Genomic DNA, 14,230 nt, shown 5'->3' with positions numbered 1-14,230 from the left:
CAATTAGCTGGCCATGCAGTACTGCAGAAGAGAGACAAGGATCTCACTCTCAAGAATTCTAAGGAAAGCAGGACACAGATATAAAAAGAGTTTCTTTTGGAGGCAAACAGATAAGACGAGGGACTGATTTTGAGTTCACGAGTGTTAAGTCACTGAAGTCATGTCTGATTCTTTGCGACCCTGTGCACTTGCAGGACTCCAGATTCCCTGTCCTCGGGACTCTCCAAGCAAGAGTACTAGGGTGGGCTGCCTTGCCCACCTCTCCAGGGAACTTCCCGTCAGGGATCAAACGCGGATCTCTTACGTCTCCTGCATTAGCATGCGGGTTCTTTACCACTAGCGCCACCTGGGAAGCCCCAAAGGACTGTTTAGTTACGGCAAAGGAAGGAGAGTGTATGTTGAAACTGACTATAAAGTCTCTAACTGGATGACTGAGTGGGGATTACATTACTAATAGAGAAAAACTATATAAGAACACAGGATGAAGTACTACGTGAGAAAGCTAGAAAAAGGTGAATTTCAACACATGGAATTAGGACAACATTCATGTAGACTATCTACTGGAATATTGGAAAAACCAGTTTGTAGTACCACAAAATGTCACAAATACTGAAAAAGCATTGAAAATTAGCTATTCTTGAAAGAGTCTGCAGACCCCTGGAAGACCCTGAAAACATGACAGGGTATTCACAAAGTCAATTCAAGTTTCAGACTATATGAAGATATTATTTGCATTTTTCACTATGCTGACATTTGCTTTAAAGTGCAAACTGTAAATGATGGGTAAACTGCTGGTATCTAAGATAAATAAAGGAAGTGGAGCCACAGAACAGTAGTCACTGAATTCTTCACAACCTTGCGCTCATATTAAAAAGATACCAATTTATTAAATGAACAGCATGGGTGATATATTCAATAATGTAATACCTCTGTAAGGTGACAGATGTTAACTAGTCTTATCATAGTGATCCTTTTGTAATGCACAGAAACATCGAATCACTAAGTGAGCACCAGAAATTAACATAGTGTTATGTTAGTGGTTCAAAAACAAACTAACTCATAGAAAAAAAGATTAGATCTGTGATTATTACAGGTGGGGGAGTGGTGGAAGGAATTGGATGAGGGCAGTCACAGGTACAAACTTGCAGTTACAACATAAATAAGAGTACTAAGGATTTAATGTACAACATAATTAACACTGCTGTTTTTTATATATAAAAGTTAAGAGAATAAATCCTAAGAGTTCTCATTGCAAGAAAACATGATTTTTTTTCTTTTTGTATCTAGATGAGATGATGTTCACTGAACATTTTACAGTAATCATTTCATGATGTTTGTGAATCAAATCACTATGCTGCACACATTAAACTTATTCAGCGCTGTAAGTCAATTATATTTCAATAAAACTGGAAGGAATTTTTTTTTAAATGATACCAATTTAAGAATTTTTTGAAGCAGCAAAAATCATTTTTATTAAGCACTGACCTTTAAATACACATCTTTCAAATGCACTGTTTAAGAAACTGGAAAAGTATGAATGAATAAAATGGTTTCCTCAAGAAAAACTCTTGTGATGTTGAGTTTCTACACGAACTAAATTGCTTTCTTTAGGGAAAACTATTTTTAATTTAAATAATGATGGATAGACAAATGACAGTTACTAAAACTTGAGTATTTGGCAGATAACAGTCTTAAAAATGAAAAAAAGAAAGCCTGTCACATAAAAAAAAATAACTGTCAGGATTTATTCTTAATAATGAAATTTGAGCTTTCAACTGAAAATTATAACTGTATAAATCACATATTCACCATTGTGAGAGTCCCAAAACATAAAAGACTGTTTTCTTGAAACTGGGAGTGATACTGACAAATGAGAGACATTTTACAACATGTGAAAAATCTGGATAATTTAATGAATAAAAACTTTGCAAATGAACAATGCACCATAGTAAGAGTCACATATGGGAAGAATTTCTATACAAAGAATTAAAAAGACTGACGGATACATGTATCTTTTCACACAATATCTTTGTTGATATACAGTCAACACATGTACAATTTATATTTAAAGTGAACAATTCAATAGCATTTTATATAGCACAGTATATTCAGAGCTGTGCAAGGATCACCACATCAATTTCAGAACATTTTCAACACCCTAAAAAGAATCCCACATCACTTAGTCCTATTACCCATCACTAAACTTTCATTCCCACAAATCCTAGGAAACAACCAGTGTATTTTCCATCACTATAAATATGCATATTTAGGACATCTCACAGAAATGGAATCGTAAAGTATGTGGACTTTTGTGAGCGGCTTTTTACACTTAGCACAATGTTTTCAAGATTCAGCCACATTGTAGAATGAGTAAGTATTTCTTTTTATTGACAATATTCTATAGTACAGATACTCCACATCTTGTTTATTTATTCCTCAACTGATGGACGTGTGGTTTTTGGCCACTTCTTTGCTATTATGAATACTGCTGCTATGAATATACATGTACAACTCTTTATGTAATGATATATTTTCATCTTTCTTGGGTATATACCTAGAAATGTTGAGTCATATGATAACTCTATCTTTAGTCTTTTGAGGAACTGAAAAACTATATGCCAAACCAGCATTTTGTATTCCTACCAGCTCAACATCCTTACCACAATTTTTATATATGGTGTGAGACAGGGTACATGTTCATTTTACTGTATGTACCTTCCCCAGCATCATTTGTTGAAAAGACCAACATTCTTTCTCTGTTTGATTTTCTTGACATTCTTGTGAGAAATCAATTAACTGTAAATTGATAAATTTCTCTCTGGACTCTAAAATCTGTGACAACCAGATCGGACAAAGGTACAAACATAATTCACTGGAGAAGGAATAGTTTTTAAGCAAACAGAGCTAGAATTATTAGATAGTTACATACAAAATTTCCATCCATTCTTCACCTGTAAACAAAAATACTTCAGAATGGATCACAGATCTTAATGTAAAATCCCTTATCAATGGATTCTTAAATATACAGCTTTAATATAAAACTGACACTCTATAAATGCTAGTGGTATTATAATTTTTTACCATTGGAAAATTAGGATTCCATACACAGATAAGAGTATATCATAATGACTAATTTTTCTCTATTGCTGAATGTTTACATTGTTTTCAGTCTACTTTATTATAAAAACTGCCTTAATACATTTACACATTCCTTATTTAAATATCTAACTACTACTATAGGATACCAAAACTAGGAATTGTTGCATCAAAGATTATGTGCACATAAAATTTTTAAAAATACTGCCAAATTGCTCCACAATAAGGTATACCTAGTTTTCACTCCCATACAAAATAGTATAAAAGTATCCGTTGCTTTTCAATCTCCCAACACTGAATTCTAATCAAATTATTTACAACTAAGTGATATGCAAATCTGGTGACTTCTATTTTAACTTGCATTTTTATTGTTAACTGGGTTGAGGTTTACTTAATAGCAATTCATATTTCTTCTAATATGAATTGAATTACTCATCATATCCTTTGTTTGCTTTTTCAGCTGGGCTTTTCTTTTCTTAATGCTGCCAAAATTGTAAGAATTGGTTAAAACTTTAGGAACATTAATTCTTTGCCTTATAAATGTTGCAAATATTTTCATTTCATCTTTGTTTATGATGTATTTCACCTACCACTTTTTGAATTTAATGTACTTTAAGACTTACAGATTAGAAACAACAGTAAGAAACTGACAGAGAAAGATAAGCCAGGAAAGGGTACAGATAGTTCAAAGTTAACAAGAACAAAGAAAGAGTGCTATTTATCTTCAAAGCCAATGTAAGAAAGTTTTAAAACTGAGGAAGTAATCAACTAATGAAATATCCTTGAGTGGGTCAATTAGAATTTATATTTTTAAATGGTCTCTGGTTTCGGCAGTTATATTATCAGTGACTTCTGTAAAAAAATAGATAAATAATGTTTCCAAAGAGAGATAAAGGTTGAAATCTTAAAAGGGAAGGGAAAGCAGAGGTGATAATGAATATAAACTCTTCTACATAGACTAGGGGTAGTGAAGGGAAGGTGGAAAGGTAACAATTTGCAGTTTCAAAGAATGAGAAAGAAAATGGAATAGAACGTAAAAAATAAAAATTATATAAACAGATTTGAAGACAATGAGGAGAGAATGTGAAAAAGTTGAAACCTGATGATTTCTGTTATATGTATTGAGAAGGATATTAAGTAACTTGCTGAGAACAGGGTAATATGTTAAAGGAGATTAAGAGAGATCGAAACAAACACGAGGGCTTCCCTTGTGGCTCAGCTGGCAAAGAATCTGCTCTGCAATGCAGGAGACCTGGGCTTGATCCCAGGATTGGGAGGATCCCCTGGAGAAGGGAAAGTCGGAAAATATTACCAACTCTAGTATTCTGGCCTGGAGAATTCCTCGGACTGTAAAGTCCATGGGGTTGCAAAGAGTCAGACATAATTGAGCGACTATCACTTTCACTTCAAACAAACACAAGGCGAATGACAGTTGGGAGTAGAAACTCCAAGTATTGTGGATACAGACATGTCTGAGTCCTTTAAAATGACAAGAAAATGCCTGCATATAGACAGACTCAATAAATATGTATAAAATATGACCAGATTTTGGATAACTAGGAAATACACATGCTTCAAGAAATTTAGTTTATATATGACTTTTTAATAGAAAAATTTTATATAAATCAGTGTACACTAATAAGATAATTATACAGTGACATGATTTCCAGAGAAGAACATATAATTCTATTTGATTTACTTTCTATAGAATCAGATTAAAACTTTCATACTAATGGGTAGGCAAACTGATGAAGTGGCACCTATTAAAATTTATATTTGCAGTATAGGATGAAAAATTTGTAAATATCACTCAAATGGAATTTTTAATTTATCAAGACATATAATATTTTAATATATATATAACCACAGAACTTAAAATCTTATGGTGTAAAATACAACAAATTTTTAATTAATCAAGATTATATCTAAACTATATTACCATGAATAATAATTGTCAATGAATTATCTGCATAATAAAAGCAAAAGTAAAAAGTACTAAAATTGCTAATTAATGTTAAAGATTAGATTTAAATAGTTAGAATAAAGAATCGAAATGTATTTAGCTCCTAAACATACACTGAAAATGACATTTTTATTTAATAAACACGGAGAAGAAATTAGGTGAGGATTACATAGGAACTCTCCTGTATTACTCTAAAATTTTTCTGTAAATCTAAAATTATTCCAAATGAGAAATATACTCTCCAACTACTGTTGGTGGGAATGTAAACTGCTCCAATGACTACGGAGAACAGTCCAGAGGTTCTTTAAAAAAATTAAAATAGAGCTACCATGTGATCTAGCAATCCTAATCCTGGGCATACATCTCAAATAAACCATGGTTCAAAATGATACACAGTTCCCAAAGCTCGTTGCACTGCTATTTACAATATCCAAGACATGAGAGCAACCTAAAAGTCTATCAACAGATGAAAGGATAAAGAAGATATGATACTTACATACAATATAATAAATTCAGTCATTAAAAAGAATGAAATTATGCCATTTGCAGCAAAATGGATGAACCTGGAGATTACCATACTAAGTGAAGTAAGTCAGACATCAGAAGACAAATATCGTAAGATACTGTTAATATGAAGAATCTTAAAAAATAATACAAACTTATTTGCAAAACAGAAACAGAATCACAGACTTAAGAGAACAAACTTATGCTTATGGTGGGGGAAAGATGGGGATAGGGATAGATTGGGAATTTGGGATTAACATACACACACTACTACATTTCAAATAGATAACCAATAAGGATCAGTCCTGAATATTCATTGGAAGGACTGATGTTGAATCTGAAATTCCAAAACTTTGGCCACCTGATGCAAAGAGCTGACTCATTTGAAAAGACCCTAATGCTGGGAAAGATTGAAGGCGGGAGGAGAAGGGGATAACAGAGGATGAGACAGTTGGATGGCATCACTGACTCAATGGACATGGGTTTGAGTAAACACCAGGAGTTAGTGATGGACAGGGAGGTCTGGCGTGCTGCAGTCCATGGGGTCACAAAGAGTCAGACACAACTGAGTGACTGAACTGAACTGATGGAACTACTATATAGCAAAGGGAACTCTGCTCAAATATTCCGTAATAACCTAAATGAGAAAATAACTTGAAAAAAATAGATATATGTACATGTATAACTGAATCACTTTGCTGTACACCTGAAACTAACACTGTAAGTCAATTAAGTCCAGTAAAAAATAATTTTGATAAAATTTTATTTTAAAAAACTAAATATAAAATTACTTTATTTTCTAACTTTTTACCTTGAAATAATTTTATACTTAAAGAAAACTTACAGAAATAATGCAAAGACTTTTCATATACCCTTCATGTTATATTAATATATTATAATAAAATTAACATTATATAACAATAATAAAATTATCATAATCATGATTTTGCTTTCTTGTTTTGAAGTCACTATTCTGCAAATCAAAAAATCTGTGTCATAAACTAATTATTTTTTGGCAAAATTTTGACATGGTTTTTTGACTTGCAACTCAAGTAATAAATAAAAGGATACATTTCGATTTGAAAGCAGGGTGAAAAATAAGAGTAGTGTTTTCATGTAGCAATTGCAGTTGACCCTTGAACAACACAAGCTGGAACTGCATAGGTCCACTTATATACAGATTTCTTCAATAATAAATACCATAGTACTACACTATAGTTTTTAATATAGGATGCTTAAAGTCATCCAAATTTAATTCAGATGACCATTATATCTACTACTGAGGGCAAGAATCCCCTAGAAGAAATGGAGTAGCCCTCATATCAACAAAAGTGTCTGAAATGCAGTACTTGGGTGCAGTTTCAAAAATAACAGAATGATCTCTGTTCATTTCCAAGGCAAATCATTTTACATCACAGTAATCCAAGTCTATGCCCCAACCACTAATGCCAAAGAAGCAGAAGTTGAATGGTTCTATGAAGACCTAAAAGACCTTCTAGATCTAACACCCAAAACATATGTCCTTTTCATCATAACAGACTGGAATCCAAAAGTAGGAAGTCAAGAGCCTGGAAAGTTTAACCTTGGAGTACGAAATGCAGCAGGGCAAAGGATAACAGAGCTTGGCCAAGACACCACACTGGTCATGGCAAACACCCTCTTCCAACAACACAAGAGACGACTATACACATGGACATCACCAGATGGTCAATATTGAAATCAGATTGATTATATACTTTGCAGTTGAAGATGGAGAAGCTCTATACAGTCTTTAAAAACAAGACTGGGAGCTGACTATGGCTCAGATCATGAACTCTTACTGCCAAATTCAGAATTAAATTGAAAAAAGCAGAGAAAACCACTAGACCATTCAGGTATGACCTAAATCAAATCCCTTACAATATACAGTGCAAGTGAGAAATAGATTCAAGGGATTAGATCTGATAAGAGTTCCCGAAGAAGGATGGATGGAGTTTCATGACATTGTACAGGAGGCAGTGACGAAGACCATCCCAAAGAAAAAAAAATGCAAAAAGGCAAAGTGGTTGTCTGAGGAGGCCTTACAAATAGCTAAGAAAAAAAGAGAAGCGAAAAGCAAAGGAGAAAAGGAAAGATAGTCCCATTTGAATGCAGAGTTCCAGAGAATAGCCAGGAGAGATAAGAAAGCCTTCCTCAGCGATCAATGCAAAGAAATAGAGGAAAACAACAGAATGGGAAAGACTAGAGATCTCTTGAAGAAAATTAGAGATACCAAGGGAACATTTCATGCCAAGAAGGGCACAATAAATAAGAGAAAAGATATGGACCTAACAGAAGCAGACGATATTAAGAAGAGGTAGCAAGAATACACAGAAGAACTAAATCAAAAAGATCTTCAGGACCCAGATAACCACAATGGTGGGATCACTCACCTACAGCCAGACATCCTGGAATGAGAAGTCAAGTGGGTCTTAGACAAACAAAGCTAGTGGAGGTGATGGAATTTCAGCTGAGCTACTTTCAAATCTTAAAAGATGATGCTGTGAAAGTGCTGCACTCAATATGCCAGGAAATTTGGAAAATTCAGCAGTGGCCAAAGGACTGGAAAAGGTCAGTTTTCATTCCAATCCCAAAGAAAGGCAATGACAAAGAATGCCCAAACTACCACACCATTGCAGTCATCTCACACGCTAGCAAAGTAATGCGCAAAATTCTCCAAGCGAGGCTTCAACAGTATGTGAACTGAGAACTTTCTGATGCTCAAGCTGGTTTAGAAGAGGCACAGAAACCAGAGATCAAATTGCCAACATCCACGAGATCACAGAAAAAGCAAGCAAGTTCCAGAAAAACATCTACTTATGCTTCACTGACCACACCAAAGCCTTTGAATGTGTGGATCACAACAAACTGTAGAAAATTCTTCAAGAGATAGGAATACCAGACCACCTTACCTGTCTCTTGAGAAATCTGTATGCAGGTCAAGCAGCAACAGTTAGAACCGAACATTTAACAATGGACTCGATCCAAATTGTAAAAGGAGCACATCAAGACTATATACTGTCATCCTGCTTATTTAACTCATATGCAGACTGTATCACGTGAAATGTCAGATTGGATGATGCACAAGCTGGAATCAAGACTGCAGGGAGAAATGATCAATAACCTCAGATATGCAGAACACACCACCCTTATGGCAGAAAATGAAGAGAAATTAAACAGCCTCTTGATGAAAGTGAAAAAGGAGAGTGAAAAAGTTGGCTTAAAACTCAACACTGAGAAAACTAAGATCATGGCATCCGGTCCCATCACTTCACGGCAAATAGATGGGGAAACAATGGAAACAGTGACAGACTTTATTTTTGGGCTACAAAATCACTGCAGATGGTGACTGCAGCCATGAAATCAAAAGACAACTGCTCCTTGGAAGAAAAGCTATGACCGATCTAGACACCATATTAAAAAGCAGAGACATTACTTTGCCAACAAAGATCCGTCGAGTCAAAGCTATGGTTTTTCCAGTAGTCATGTATGGATGTGAGAGTTGGACTATAAAGAAAGCTGAGTGCCAAAGAATTCATGCTTTTGAATTGTGGTGTTGGAGAAGACTCTTGAGAGTCCCTTTGACATCAAGGAAATCAAACTAGTCAATCCTATAGGAAATCAGTCTTGAATATTCACTGGAAGGACTGATGCTGAAGATGAAGCTCCAATACTCTGGCCACCTGACTTGAAGAACTGCCTCTTTGGAAAAGACCCTGATGCTGGAAAAGACTGAAAGCGGGAGAAGGGCATGACACAGGATGAGATGGTCAGATAGCATCACTGACTGGATGGACATGAATTTGAGCAAGCTTTGGGAGTTGGTGATGGACAGGGAAGCCTGGCATGCTGCAGTCCATGAGTCGGACACAACTGAGTGACTAAACTGCACTGAACTGATATTACTACACAATTCACTGTTGGTACACATCCAGGGTAACAGAGAGTGAACTATAAAATTACAGGTGCAGGGTTGGCAAACCTGACTGCTAAATGTTCAGGGTCAACTATTCATCAACTTTCTAAAATGTATTCCTATGCTAGAATTCAGTATCCTCCAAGTAGATGAATAATGAAGTATTTACATAAATTAAATAATACTTTAACACTAATTTTCATTAGAATTTCTAAAAAGAAGAGCTACCATTTCCAAAAATACTACAGAAAGAGCTAAGTGTGGGTTTGGAGAGGAGGAATTTGAAATAGGATCCATGCATATAATAGTGCTGTGATTTGCATCCAGCAATCTCAATACCAAGAAATAGACTGGCAGATACTAAGTTAAACTGACCTAGGGTTGGTGGCTAAGCATGGAGAAATAAAAAAACATAAAAAGCAAGAGAACGTGTTTATGTAAGTTTGACAGAAAATTAAGTGTACTCAAATGCACTAAGGGCAGTGAAATACCAGATTTGGGGACAGTGACACGTAGAGGTACAAGGGCTAGGAAAATTCTGTATCATCACAGAAAATGAGTCACAGATCTCATATATAGAACTGTAAGGGATGACAATTTACAGCACTGACATAATAGAGAATTATTTAAAAAGAATCAAGTTCAACAAACTCTGAAAGGGGATGATGTATGGTTTATAACAGTGAAATCATCCCTTACCTTCTGGTTGGGAAACTGTAGACAGATCTTTACAAGTCACAAGAAAATTCATTTAAACTCCTTTAGACTTCAAAAACACAAAAAGAAAAGATTAAAATGCGCATTTTTCCTGCTTCTGCTTGATCAATAGGATATATACAGTTTTTAAAATGATTGCCAAAAGAGGGGAAATGTTAAAATTTTCTTGAAAAGGTATGTTAGGACAGCATCACCATTTCACAACATTTTACACCGTTTTTCAAATAATGCCTACTATTATTACCTTGAACTGAAATTACTAAGATACTCATAAAAAATTTTATTTCTTAAAAAAGTAAGGTGCTTGCTTTGGCAACACATATACTAAAACTGGAACGATACAGAGAAGATTAGCATGGCCCCTGCGCAAGGATGACATGCAAATTCGTGAAGTGTTCCATATTTTTAAGACAGCCTTCAGAATGGGAGAAAATAATAGCAAATGAAGCAACAAAGGATTAATCTCAAAAATATACAAGCAACTCCTGCAGCTCAATTCCAGAAAAATAAATGACCCAATAAAAAAATGGGCCAAAGAACTAAACAGACATTTCTCCAAAGAAGACATACAGATGTCTAACAGACACATGAAAAGATGTTCAACATCACTCATTATCAGAGAAATGCAAATCAAAACCACAATGAGGTACCATTACACTCCAGTCAGGATGGCTGCTATCCAGAAGCCTACAAGCAATAAATGCTGGACAGGGTGTGGAGAAAAGGGAACCCTCTTACACTGTTGGTGGGAATGCAAACTAGTACAGCCGCTATAGAGAACAGTGTGGAGATTTCTTAAAAAACTGGAAATAGAACTGCCATATGACCCAGCAACCCCACTCCTGGGCATATACACCAAGGAAACCAGAACTGAAAGAGGCACATGTACCCTAATGTTCATCACAGCTCTGTTTATAATAGCCAGCACATGGAAGCAACCCAGATGCCCATCAGCAGACGAATGGATTAGAAAGCTATGGTACATATACCTCATGCAATATTACTCAGCCATTAAAAAGAATACATTTGAATCAGTTCTAATGACATGGATGAAACTGAAGCCCATTATACAGAGTGAAGTAAGCCAGAAAGATAAACACCGATACAGTATACTAACGCATATATATGGAATTTAGAAAGATAGTAATGATACTCCTATATGCAAGACTGAAAGAGATATAGATGCATAGAACAAACTTTTGGACTCTATGGGAGAAGGTGATGGGGGATGATCTGAGAGAATAGCATCGAAACATGTATATTATCAAGTGTGAAACAGGTCGCCAGTCCAGGTTGGATGCACGAGACAAGTGCTCAGGGCTGGTACACTGGGATGACCCAGAGGGATGGGATGGGGAGGGAGGTGGGAGGGGGGTTCAGGATGGGGAACACATGTAAATTCATGGCTGATTCATGTCAATATATGGCAGAAACCACTACAATATTGTAATTAGCCTCCAACTAATAAAAATAAATGAAAAATAAAAAAGGTATATGATTTGAAAGTACTTTAAAAGTAAAAAAAAATATTCTAAAACAATGTTATTAAGAAATACTAATTATTCAATAGATGCCTGATGACTCAGTATAAAAGGATCTGAAGCATATGTACAAAATCATGCTGTGACTGAATATCATCATTATTCTGAGGAAAGCAAGAACAAAAAATAACTAACATTGTTAAGTGTTGTAGAATATTCACTTAAATATGAATGGGATTTTTATTAAAATACAAAGAGTACATAGAAGAACTATACAAAAAAGATCTTTATAACCCAGATAACCAGGATGTGTGATCACTCACCTACAGCCAGACATTCTGGACTGTGAAGTCAAGTGAGCCTTAGGAAGCATCACTACAAACAAAGCTAGTGGATGTGATGGAATTTCAGTTGAGCTGGAATTCTAAAAGATGATGCTGTGAAAGTGCTGCACTCAATATGCCAGCAAATCTGAAAAACTCAGCAGTGGCCACAGGACTGGAAAAGGTCAGTTTTCATTCCAATCCCAAAGAAAGGCAATGACAAAGAATGCCCAAACTACCACACAATCGCAGTCATCTCACACACGAGCAAAGTAATGCTCAAAATTCTCCAAGCAAGGTTTCAAAAGTATGTGAACCGAGAACTTCCCGATGCTCAAGCTGGATATAGAAAAGGCACAGGAACCAGAGAACAAATTGCCAACATCCCATGAATCATAGAAAAAGCAAGAGAGTTCGAGAAAAACATCTACTTCTGTTTTACTGACTATGCCAAAGCCTTTGACTGTGTGGATCACAACAAACTCTGGAAAAATCTTCAAGAGATGGGAATACCAGACCACCTTGTGTGCCTCATGAGAAATCTATATACAGGTCAAGAAGCACCAGTTAGCCTGGACATGGAATAATTGAAGCTCCAATACTTTGGCCACCTGATGTGAAGAGATGACTCACTGGAAAAGACCCTGATGCTGGGAAAGATTGAAGGCAGGAGGAGAAGGGGACAACAGTGGATGAGATGGTTGGATAGCATCACTGACTCAATGGACATGAGTTTAAGTAAGCACCAGGAGATGGTGATGGGCAAGGTAGCCTGGCATGCTGCAGCCCATGGAGTCGCAAAGAGTTGGACACAACTGAGAGAATGAACTGACTGACTGATCATAAATGTCCCATTTATTAGATAAGTTAAGAACTTAGTTAACAAATGATCATGGGACACTTAATAACAAAAAATACAGTATGAAATATAGGCAACTACTATTTAAAGAATTATAATTCTTCATTAAGTTATCTTTTAACAACTACACTTTATAGAATCCCAGGAGTCAACTGATACCAAAACTTACCAATTAACAGACACCCAAGAAAGTCTATTATTCAGAGAATCGGTTTCTAGCCAAAGTAGAAAAAAATGGAATATTTGTTTCCAAATAATTTATTGCCCATTTCTAAGAAATAATTGGTACATGCTGAAAATTCCCTGAGAGCTATGAAACATACCTTATTAAAAGATGTAATTAAACAAAAACCACAAACCAAAAAACACAAAACAAACAAAAAGATGTAATTAGTCTCCAGAAATTACATGCAGTGACAGAGAACAGACACTCAAATTAAGCTTGTAAAGTAAGCTCTTTAGATAAAGCAGAACAATGTTGTGTGTAAAAACCTGTCATTTGCAAAGTGCGTGCAAGTGCAAAGTCACATCAGTCGTGTCTCACTCTGTGTGACCCTATGGACCATAGCTCACCAGGCTCCTCTGTCCATGGGATTCTCCAGGCAAGAATACTGGAGTAGGGTGCCATTACCTCCTCCAGGGGATCTTCCTGACCCAGGGATCGAATCTGCATCCCTAAGGTCTCCTGCATTGGCAGGTGAATTTTTCACCACTAGCACCACCTATGAAGCCCTTGGAAAGTAGTAGATTTCAGGTTTGTTCCATCTTTGAAAAATTTGGAGGTAACATAAAAAACATTAAGGGATAATATGAATTCTCTTGTAAAACCTAATCTCTTTCATACATTTAGCATTATGGCTAAACCTTTCAGTTCTATCAGAATACAAGTTAAAATAAATATACGATCTTTGAAAATGTGGATGTCAGAAATCTAATCTGAAACATTCAGAAACTTAAGGGAAACTGACTATCTTTGGAGTGGTGGTGGTAGATAAAACTTCAGATTATAATTTTTCCTTGCCAAATCAAAAAGTTACAATTGCTAATATATACATTTCATTGTGAATTAACTTTTCATCATGATCTGTTGCCTGAAAAGCAAACAATATGATTTAAAATACTAGACAATCAGTTAAGGTACCCTCAACAGTTTAGCATATCTCCATGATAATAAATACAAGCTTATTTTCAAATTACCTCAAAATTACTCTATATGGTCTTCAAAAATATTAATCAAATATTCTTATATTCACATAAGAATGACTGCAAAAAACACACTTATACCTTATATTCACATTTATACCTGACAGTCAGCTGAAACATTAACCTGGTATATGTTTATTACATACTCAC

At 35.4% G+C, this 14,230-nt stretch overlaps 1 protein-coding gene and 1 non-coding gene across 5 annotated transcripts in view; one reads left to right on the top strand and one right to left on the bottom strand.

Moving 5' to 3' along the window:
* ADK (adenosine kinase) overlaps positions 1–14,230 on the bottom strand; it is a 533,995-nt gene that overhangs the window by 303,988 nt on the left and 215,777 nt on the right. The window lies entirely within an intron of this gene.
* LOC139036153 (U6 spliceosomal RNA) lies at positions 10,515–10,621 on the top strand. The gene has a single exon (XR_011488885.1). It is a non-coding gene; the product is annotated as a U6 spliceosomal RNA (small nuclear RNA).

This window comes from Odocoileus virginianus, chromosome 7 (assembly GCF_023699985.2).
Source record: "Odocoileus virginianus isolate 20LAN1187 ecotype Illinois chromosome 7, Ovbor_1.2, whole genome shotgun sequence".
Taxonomy (NCBI): Eukaryota; Metazoa; Chordata; class Mammalia; order Artiodactyla; family Cervidae; genus Odocoileus; species Odocoileus virginianus.
This window is presented reverse-complemented; position numbering and strand designations above follow the sequence as displayed.